Here is a 10,954-nt window from a genome sequence, read left to right on the forward strand (position 1 = left end):
TTAGCTACTGATCACCAATGTCATCAAATGACCGGCTCATCACCACAGCACATCACAACCCCGGCTCCACATAAGCACAAAAATGAACACTGATGTGCCTTCACACAGGATTTCCATATGTTAGCAAGAAAGGTAAGGTTAGCCACTTAGCTGCTACATCAAGTATTCCCCAGTTTGTCCGTTAGCTAAAATAAAGTTTATTTACGTGCTGAGGCACAACTTTTACTTTGACGGGGAACCTTCTCCATTTTCATCATCACATTTTAAGTTTTATTACTGTACTGTAGTAGTTAGCAAGTGCCTACAGAGAAACATCAAAAACTTCAAGCAGCCATGGCAGCCAACCAAAGTAACCAGTGGGAGGTTTTTGGGGCACCCCGGTTTTTAAGTGATGATGTGATGAACCCTGCCTCTGGGTCCAAACTACTCTGCGTTTATGAAGGCTGTTGTTTTTCTTAACATGTTTTAATGCCTTGTTATCTTGTTCTATTTAATCCAAACAAGCCCCTAAAAAGTCAGTGATCACTGTCGGCCTTTCTCGGTTTTTATTATCACTATTCATTTTAAAGCTCAGTTTTTAAAACCTTACAGCCCAGCCCATGCATCAGTACATTAATGACTAACCTCGTATTGTAGATGGATTATTTCAGTTGTTCTCCCGGCTGAAGTTTAGTCCGTTTCCTGCCATGTGATTGCATTTGTCCCTATCCATCGAGAACCCTCGCGTTAACTTTTATCAAACTGAAAAAAATTTGCATTCATCCTCCAGCTTCACTGTGCTAATGTGTTTATATCATGCTAACCATAGCTGTGTAGCTAGCCACCAAGTAGCACATCATTATATACCAGCTAGCCCAACTTCAGTAACCCTACAAACGTCACTGCTGTTTAGTTTTTTGTCTTTATTTATGTTGGAAGTGATAGCAGAGCTGTACTTTTTAATTTTTTCAGAAATCCCTCAGTCATAGCATGGTATATCATCTTTAGATGGAAACTAGTGAGCTAACTCTCTGCTAACTTCGTTAAATTTCATAAATTCCGTTTTCATGGATGCCTGGATCTTCAACTTAATTGTTACACCTGGTAGAGCAGCAAGCCTGATCATTTTATTAAAGATAAAGAATTTAGACAGTTTGTAACTCTCAGTGATGCTGCAGTGTTCCTTAGACTTTGGGACCTGAAGCAGAGCTTTACCGAGAAACGGCTAATGACGTCAGACTTAAAGACCGGACAGCTTCCTAACAAACAGTCGTACCCAATGAGAGCCAGAAACGTCCAGAAACCACCGCTAACCAGTCGGGAAATATATATTTTTCCCTAGCAACCAGTGCTGGTATCATGCCCAATATGGCGGGCACCTCTTGAGTAAAGACTTTGATTAACTGAAGGTTACAGATCTCTGACTTTAGAGGATGGTTTTATTTCTTCTTTGCTCTGTAGCGTCTTAACATCCTGAACAAGCTGTTTCATTTCTCCCAGGTCAGTTTTTGTGACCGCGCTCACTCTTCATCTTGTCTCCTCTGCTCGTATAGCTGATGTTTCTGCATCCTGATAAATCACTGCCATCGTATGTCTCCAGCTCGCACGCTGTGTCCCGCCTCTTTCTTTCAGGTCAGCCTGGATTAAAGCCGGTAACGCAGGGTTGAATCCCTTCTCCAGCTCCTCGGAGAGGCTGCAGCATCCTCTTATCGCTCCCACTGTCGGCGTTAAAGTGTCAGCGCATGAATTCTGCTTTACAGCTCTGAGCTGGTGTTTGGATTTATTCTGAGTTTGGGTGAGGAAGAGGAGCTGGAGAAGGAGGAGGGAGTCGAGGTGAGCTCCTCAGTGGCCAATAAAAGTCTGTTGGTCTCAACAGGTTTAACAGGATAATTGATGATGTCGGCATGTTTGGGTGAAAAAAATCATTTGGAAGCTCTGTGGGAGGCTGCCAATAATCAATCAATACTGTTAACTAATCAACAGCTTCACTTTAGACTCAGTCTGTCGCTCATGTTTAAGTGTGAAGCTTTTCCTACAGTCGCTGTTTTCCTGCTATAACCACAGACAGTCTGCTGTGTTTTTATTCTGTAAATTAGGTGAAATGTTAATGGAGTTTTGAATGAGTTTTTCTTTCTTTATAATCTGTCATTTCCCACTGTTTGATCACTTAAACGATATTTTATATGAAAGGAAGAGTGAACTCTGAAATAAGTAGTTTGACTAGTGCAAAAAAAGTACTACAACCCTGCAGTTCCTCTAATGTCCACAAGAGGCTTCAGTAGTGAGTCAGTCCTCATCACTACTAAAAGCTCCATCTTTACAGCAGAATTAAACATGTATACAGCCCTGTTCTCTGTAGCTAATTTGAATATTTTGTTCATAAATCATCTGTTTAAAGTGTATTATGGCTTAAAGTTTACATTGTGGCTTCTTTGACTGACACACAGGTGTCTCTAGCTTGAATAATACGCAACTTTTAAGTCTAGTTTTTGCCGATAATTTGCTCACTTCACCCTCTCATTCAAACACAGTCACTTGTGGCTCCAAAAAACAATACAGCAGCGGTCAAAATGTTTCACTTTGAGACTTCAAACTGGTGGGTGACGTCCATCTAATGGCTGAATGGATCAGTCTGAGCTTTGTTAGTTTATCTGTCAGCTGATAGAAGCAGTAAAACACGGGCTGATTAACATGAAAGGAGAGGATGGAAGCTGACATGAAACAACCCAGAGTACAGTCGCTATCACTCAGTGGGAAAGATAAACAACCTGAGAAAACACAGTTTGTCTGTGTTGGTTCTTTCAGTTCGGCTTGAACCTCAGTCTTTTTGGCTGCAAGCTACAGCTAATAACATTATGGCATTTTCAGGGTAGAAAAACTCTTAAATCCTCACCCCCAGATTTTACTTGGTCTATTTTTTAAGTGACTTTTAACCTTTAAAAGGTTTTCCAGTTTGGATCATTACACTCTCATAGTTTAATCCTGCTTACACACAGGGAAACAGCTCTACATGTTGGTTTCAGCAGCTGGTTAAGTAATCACAGGGTGAATTTTATCGATCAGATATATGATGTGCAGCGTGTCCTGTGGGGAGTCTTATCATTCATGTTAATGGGGTGTGTTTGTTCCCGCTGCTCGTCTCCATCCAAGAAACTCCGGAAATATCAGGTTAGTGAGATGAAAAGTGGCAGAGCTGCGTCTGACCCAGGACATGCTGAAACGCTCACAGAATGTAAATATGATGTGACAGCGACGTGAAACCGTGCAGTTCATACAAACCAGACCTGTCACACCACAAACATTACAATGTTGTACTAAACCAAAGGGAGACTTAAAGTCTTTAAATCTAGTTTCAGTTTTACTTCAGTTATAACTTTAGTTCAGACAGACAAACCTTTATTTTGTTTTATTCCCTCTTTTGTTTTTGTTTTTTGCAACAAAGAAGAAGATCATGCCAACAGATGGGCCAGCTGAATGACTGCGCAGAGACAAGAAGACTCACAAAACAAATCCAGATTCATACATATCGTCCTAAAAAATGTCAGAAAAACTACAGAGACAAAAAAGAAGAAACAACAACAAGAAATGAAACTAACAACCAGAAACTAACAATACAGAAAACCCTTACAGAGGCAAAAAAGAGTGAAAAACGAAAGATAAAAATGAATACAGAGACCTAAAAAAATGCACAGAGATAAAAATCCACCCCAAAGTAACAAAACTAAACCCAAAGACACAAATAAATGACACAAAGACACGAAAAACAGACACAAAGACACAAATAATAGACACAATGACACAAATAACAGACACAAAGACACGAAAAACAGACACAAAGACACAAATAATAGACCCAAAAACACGAAAAACAGCTACAAAGACACAACAAACAGCCACAAAGACACAAATAATAGACCCAAAGACAAGTGTAAAGAGACTAAAACAACTACACAGTGCAAAATACAACAAAGAAACAAAAAGACACAACCATATCACCGTTCTTAAAGCACTCCCACATCGACTCGCCCAGTTTTTTTTTTAGCTACACAGACACATCTCACCGTCTGCATTTAATCTCAGCAACTATGAAGGGTTCAAAGAAGAACAACAGCATTTAAAGTCTATATGAGAGAAGTGTATGTAAAATTCGACCTTAGGGGTAATTTTAAGTGAAGTTTATTCAAAAGGGAGCAGGAAGGTCACATTAAAGGTGATAAAATATTGAAGTGACCTCCTTTCCCCCTGTTGAAACTGTGAATTTTCCGGGTTATAATTCCATTTGGCAGATCTGATTACAACCTGGACAGTTTCCACTCGAATAATAATAAAAATAAAAAAGAAATCCACCAAAGATGGACCCAGCGAGTCAAAGCTGCCGCCGCCGCAGTCGCTCTGATTGAATTCCAGCATTTTCTTTCCCCTCCAGAGAAGCCAAAGTTTGATCTTTACTAATTGATATATCCCGGCTGTGCACATGAATCTCAGAAAGCTCATACCTTGGGCCAATTTAGCTGTTCCACTGGCTGAGTTTTAATTGAGTCCACATTAAAATTTACTTATAAAATAATAATGGGCTCCCATGCAAATGAGCCCGTCCCGATATTGCCGCGGCTGCATTTGCATATCCACAAGCAGTCTGGGAGTTCAGAAATCAATATAGATGATTAATAATATATGGGCTACAGGAATAATTAAATTCATTTGATGCAAGGACTCAGTCAGCCTTGGCAAACCAAAGGTGCAATTTTGCCACAATCCAATTTAATACAAGTTGCCTGGATTGCCGTTTCAATTACAAGGATTGAAATAATAATAATGTGTGTTAAAGAAAAATTACACTTTCAAATATATGTTATTTCATTTCATTTTGCTGGGCTGAATCCCTCTTTCTTCCCACATTAACATACTGCACCAAATTGCTAAATTAAACTGCTCTTTAATTTATTGCGGAGGCATTAAAACGTACAGCTCCAACAGGCGCGTCTCCAACGTGTTGACACAGTTTAAGGATGTGATAAGTCAAAGCTGGACGCGCGAAGCTGCAAACTGTTTCAACGTTTATTAAAGTGCAGTGAAAAAAAACTGTTAAAATCCAGCTGTTCTTCGATGGAAGAGACATTAATCTCTGAGATAAGACTAAAAAAACAGATGTTAATTATTTGAGCTGAATCCCAAACTAACTTTACTGAGTACAGGCGCTGTTATAAAACAAATTCCGTCGCTAAGACGTTCAGGCGCTCACAGAGGTGAGCTTAAAGTCACACCACCTGACAGGAAGCACTGACAGCTACACTCTGAGGGTAACCATCCACTGTGGTGCATCAAACAGGAAGTACTTACCGTCAAGGACCTTTCTGACTGAGATACCAGAGGAGAAAACAGACTTTAAAACAGTTAAATGCTAATGGAGTTACTTTATTGTTACTTTACTAATCATTACTTGCACGAAAGAAAGCGTGACATAAACAGTTTGACAGGCACATATTCAACCAGCAACCTCCAGGATTAAAAAGCAAAGAGCCACCCACAACCTGCAGTTTCTCCAGTGTCCACCAGAGGCTCCAGCAGTGGGTCGGCCATTTTTTTTATGGCAAGCAACAGTGGGAAAGCTGTTTTGGTATGTTTAGCTCCTTCATACCAGCTGTACAGGTGGTACATTTATTTTCTAACTGACCTGTTTAATTTTATTCAGGCTTAAAGTTTGACTGAGAGGCAGATGTAGCTGCTAGCCGTCTGCTAGGCTTCACCTGAACTCACCTCTGGACCGTGTTTGTGCCGTTGGAGCTCTTTGGAGCATTTTTAATGCTGTCAGGTTAGTCGTACTAACAGATCGTCCAAGAAGTTCCAGTTTTGATGAGTGAAATTCTTGGATTTGGATGTTACTTCACACCAATTAGTAGGTTTGTGTGTATGAGACACATAACTTAGCTCTCTTCTTTAAATTTGGTCATTTTGGCTCCAAAGTCAGCACAGTGGCGACCAAAGCAGTGCAGTTGAGGCTTCACAGACATATAAATTGCAGTGTGCGGGTGATAAAATGTTCCAGGGGTCTTTGAATGGATTCTTGAGGAGGTTGTTGGTATACTTGATGAAGTTTTGGGATCCTGAAGCAGGTTCTGGAGGTTCTTACTTTACAGCAGAAATAAACATGTTTACAGCCTGATACAAACAATTTAAAAAGTTTGCCAAGACTTTGGGGTTTCTGTTGATAATTATGCAAGAATAAATATTTTTGAAGGTGCTGCTGTAGTAACCTAAACAGTTTTGGCAGCAAACGGGGACCAAAATGTTTTCCCTAAACATAAAATTACATTTAGTTTAGAGTTTATTTTCAAGGAGGCCTGTGCATAAAACTGACTCTAACTCTAATCTTCAGCCACATTGGAGGCAAAACTACAAAAAACTGTGTCACTGTCCATAAATCTAGGAACCTGAGAGTACACACCATGTGGAATACTTTCAGAATAAAACAGGAAGTGAAGAATAACCAAAGCCCAGAACAGAGAGTCCAAATCTTTGGGCTCTGGTTTCCAGCTGTACGCCTCAGCTGGCCGTCTGTTCGGACACAGCAGCTCTGACCTTTACATCAAACCACCAAGGCGCCGCTCGTGTTTCCCACCTGCTTCCTGTCACACCTCCAAACGAGCACCTCAGACTCCACCTGAGAGTCACGTGACGTCTTCCTTCGTTGACATTCAGCCGGTGTTCCTCTGGAGTTCGGGGAGTCTTGGACTGAGGCTGAGATGGGATTATGGGCATTACGTTCTAGACATCCTGCGTCATCGCCGTCTCTGCCAAGGCGATGTCAACAATGCCCAGAATCCACTGCTGCCCATAATGAATGCACTCCAATATGTAATGACTGAGTAATCACATTATTTGCACCCTCGACTTTATTCTGACGAAGCGGCCGCCTGCATCTGTGCTCCGGTGGTAATTGCCAGGCCGGGGCGGCGAGCGCGAGCATTTGCATCCTGCACTGGGGAGTCGCATTGCAAATGATTATGCTGAATTGTTTTTGCAACAGGAATGTCCAATCCAATAAAGTTAATGATCTTGAAAGACATGGAGGGAAAGGAGGAGGAGGGAGGAAACAGAATCGATTAAAATGCAGATGTTCGCCATCCGACGGAAGCTGCGACGGTGGCGATGTGTCGATGTAATTAAACCCCACTTTTTGTCAATTTTTTTTTTACTTGCAGGAACTGCTTCAGCTTCTCGTTGGGCTTCACATTCATCACTTTCTGCTCGCTCAAAGCAAATAAAATGCTGCGAGTTTTTCCTCGCCTGATGAGAAGCATCATTATCCAGCACTTTGCAGCCTATTAGCTGTAATTTCCTTATCAATCTTAATTTTAAAACATCCAGTTAATCACAGTCGTAACCTTACGCAGAGACGTTTCCATCTTTCTGCAAAATTCATGTTGATTTTATTTAAAAACACAGAGTCGGAGATTTACAGTCATGACAAGTGTCTGTGGGGGGAAAGGGAGATTATTAAAGGTCCACAGATTAAATGATAAAATCCTGAAGATCAAAACAAAGCAGCTTATCCACATGAATTGTGGGAAATGTAGTAGTTGTTATATCAGTGCAGCCAGTGTTGAAATCACAGATGTGTGACAGCTGCTGTAAAACTGTTGGATTTTCAGGTAAACCACAGAGCAGGTGGGTGCTTCGCCAAAGAGGCTGTGAGCACACTAACAGCAGCTAAAATTAAATAATTTTAGTCACAGGGAGGCAAAATCTGGCGAGTTTGCACACCCAGAAACTCACCTGTTGTCACGATGGAGACCAGCGGTCACAGCTCTGGTCATGGCGAACGCCTGGTAGTGGACTGCTCTGTAAAATGATGAGTGAGGTCTTTCAGGATCCGACTCGCCGTTTATCTCTTCATCTCTCTCTCTTTCACCCAGGCCTAACTGAGTCTCCACCTGTGGGTGGAGCTGCCCTTTGCCACTGTTGCATCTGTTTTCCTCACGGAGTCAAGCAGTCTCTGTGGAAACAAGAACTTACCTGTTACTCACATGCCCACCCACCGGTTACCCCTCCTCAGCCTGAAGCCCTGCAGACCCCTCCTGAGCACTCCAGATGTTCCAGCACACTTAGTCACCTGCCGATCAATCATTCCATACATAGTGTAAATAAATCTTTGAAAACCTTTTTCTGCATCCGGAAACTGCATGAGAGGTCTCAGCTGCTCTCCTGACCTGACACATCCTCTTCGGTCTCAGTGTCTTCCACGATGAAGGATGCCGTTTGGTGTTTGTAGCTGTAAATCCAGCTCTCATCTCCACTTTGTTGGAGACCCTTCCAGGCTCGGACACGGCACCGGGCACAGAGAGCCTTCCCATGTCACAAGTTGAGATTGTCTGTGATGAAGATCCACTGTCTGCTCACTTTTCAAAACATTGTTTTGGAGATTGTCTCCTTGGAGCGGTACTCCTGACTGTAATCCTGTTTTAACACAAGTTTGAAAGGTTTTGTTTCTGTCAAGTCCAATCTGCTACAGATCAAAGAGGTGGTGCATCGTCACCTTCATGTGCCGACGGGCAGATATCGCTCTTCAACCGGTCAGGAAATACAGATTTTCCAAGACAGTGTTGGGGGCTCGCCGACCTAAACAAGCATGAATGAAAACAAACACAGCTACACATAAAAGTCTACTTTAAAACATAAGCTACAGAAACACCTGTTTTTCTCTCATTTGAAGATGATGATGATCAGTGTTACGGATCATTTCAAACGCCACAAGCCTTCACAGTCAGTCACATGGGTTGGCGTCAGCAGGGTCAGCGATACGCAGAGATGCAAACATGAAACCAGAGCAGGACGACTTGAATGCATTAATGGGGAAATACTCTGATCTCTTTGAGAGCGTCCATCAGCACAATCAGAGGTTAAAGATGGCCATAATGATGAAGGACAGAGTGCCAGCACCTTTAATTTAATGAGTTATTAAATCTGATTAATACATTAAATATCAGCAAGTTTGGTTTTCGTGTGCTCTCTTGCTTCCAGCTGACGCCACGCAGGTAGCTGCTCAACAAAATCACAAAGTGATCTGCACGCCGTGTTTTCCTCTTCATCATCACGTATTCATGCATGCAGATCCACTAAAGACGAGCAAATAGAAACCAAACCTTTCAAACACATGAGCAAAAATCTGAAAAACGTATGTTTGGATCACATCATGTCTTTGAGGTGGAGTTGTGCTGATTTTTCAAAATAAATGCTCCTGTTGTATTAGAGGGGGACTCTTCATATTTTAACCCAAACGTCCATGTTTTCCTGAACATAATTAAATGTTTCTGGTGCAGAAACTAAACCAAACAGCTTAAAGCAAACAGTGGCCTTTATGTTCACACCACCATCATCGCCTCATCTGCCTCCTTATGAATGCCCTTTAAAACAAACTGAAGCATCACTTCCAAATTTATCATCCAGTTACTCAGCGTTATCATTTTATTGTTTGTTAGAAGTAAAAAGCGTTCCCTAAAATTTAATTAAGTTAATTTACGATTACAAATCGTTATCGAATACCAGACAAAACAAACTTGGGCCAAACACTCAAGGGGGGTTTAAGGATTTGAAGTGAAACACTACATTTGTAAAATATTTGTATGATTTACATGTTTACTGCGCTCCGAGCAGAGAATTCAGGAAGTATTATACGACGTATTTATTGGTTTGAATATGAGGTTTGTAGAAAAAACAGAATAAGAGAGCTCGGGTGTATTCATGGAAAAAATAAGCTGCTCAATCCTTCAAGCAATAAAACCAGCGTAGTGTTATTAAGTGCCGAATATTCCATGAAACTGGGCTCAGTTTGTATAAAACACATTCTGCATAGAGTGTACTTTTTTTCTCACATGTAATTAGCCGGCCTGTGTGATTACCAGGTAAAACAAATTATGTGTTTTGTTGGCAGCAGATAAATCTGCTCTCAACTCGCCGTAATGACCCGTGTAATTTTTAAGCAGCGCCTACATCGTGGCTCTTTTAACACGTATCATTAGTGGGGTTGTATATTAGATATACATTCTGTGGCTTAATTTGGTCTCCCAGGAGCACTTGTAATGATGCAGCTGCTGGCTACAGGACACCTTTAATTTATTTATTTTAAATGTTGAGAGTAATTGAGTTCTTGAGAGATGTGAGGAGAGCCTGCTGCTGCTGCTGGTGGGGTTTCTTCTGAAAAATGCATTAATTCCACACCGCAATCTGTTGCGAAAATTAATATGAAGGGAAGCATGTAATGTGGAGGGATGAGGAGGAAAATATATAAAAAGCAGGCAGGACTTTCTCGTCTAAACTCTTCAGAGAGGAAGCCACGGCTCCGGTGGAGTTATTTATCTCCATCTGAAGGGTTATTTATTACAGACAATCAAAACGGCTCCTGCGCCCTCGCAGCATTGCAGCAGCTGCAGGTGATGATAGAAATCATTTGTTCCACACATCTCATAACGCCCTCCGCCAGACGTCTAAACGGGTCCTCGGCAACTAAACGGTCAGTAATGAAGAAGATGCAAGCAGGTGGAGGAGAGTGTTATGATGCTGATGATGTCAGGGGACACATCATCACGTTTTCACCCGTAAAGATTGAATCTTGTCACATGTAAAGAATAGGGAAGAATAGGGAATAAATGACTTTATGCACAAAATAAACATAATGGGCCCAACATGGAGCCCTGGGGAACTCCACAGGCCTCTGAACTTTAAATTAAATTAGTCTACATATGTTAAATCAACCTTTTCCTCATTGTCTAGTGTTCCAGTGGTGGATGTTCATATTTAACCACGCCCAAAGTTTCAAATTAATTCATCTCGCCCCATACCCAGCTTATCCTCAGTGTATGCACAAATAATCTCTGTGAGTCAAAAGCTGCAGATTGCTCCAAGCACTCAGATTCACACAATTTTTTCTACTCTTGGATCTGTATGATGTTATAGAGAGGAGATATCCATAAGCTAA

General features: G+C 41.4%; 1 long non-coding RNA gene across 1 annotated transcript; it reads left to right on the top strand.

Annotated features, from left to right (window-relative positions):
* Nucleotides 1-5,439: 5,439 nt before the first annotated feature.
* On the top strand, nucleotides 5,440-8,862 carry LOC113028861 (uncharacterized). The gene is made up of 3 exons (XR_003273286.2): nucleotides 5,440-5,596; nucleotides 5,672-5,791; nucleotides 7,896-8,862. It is a non-coding gene; the product is annotated as an uncharacterized LOC113028861 (long non-coding RNA).
* Nucleotides 8,863-10,954: the final 2,092 nt, after the last annotated feature.

This window comes from Astatotilapia calliptera, chromosome 2, assembly GCF_964374335.1.
Source record: "Astatotilapia calliptera chromosome 2, fAstCal68.1, whole genome shotgun sequence".
Taxonomy (NCBI): Eukaryota; Metazoa; Chordata; class Actinopteri; order Cichliformes; family Cichlidae; genus Astatotilapia; species Astatotilapia calliptera.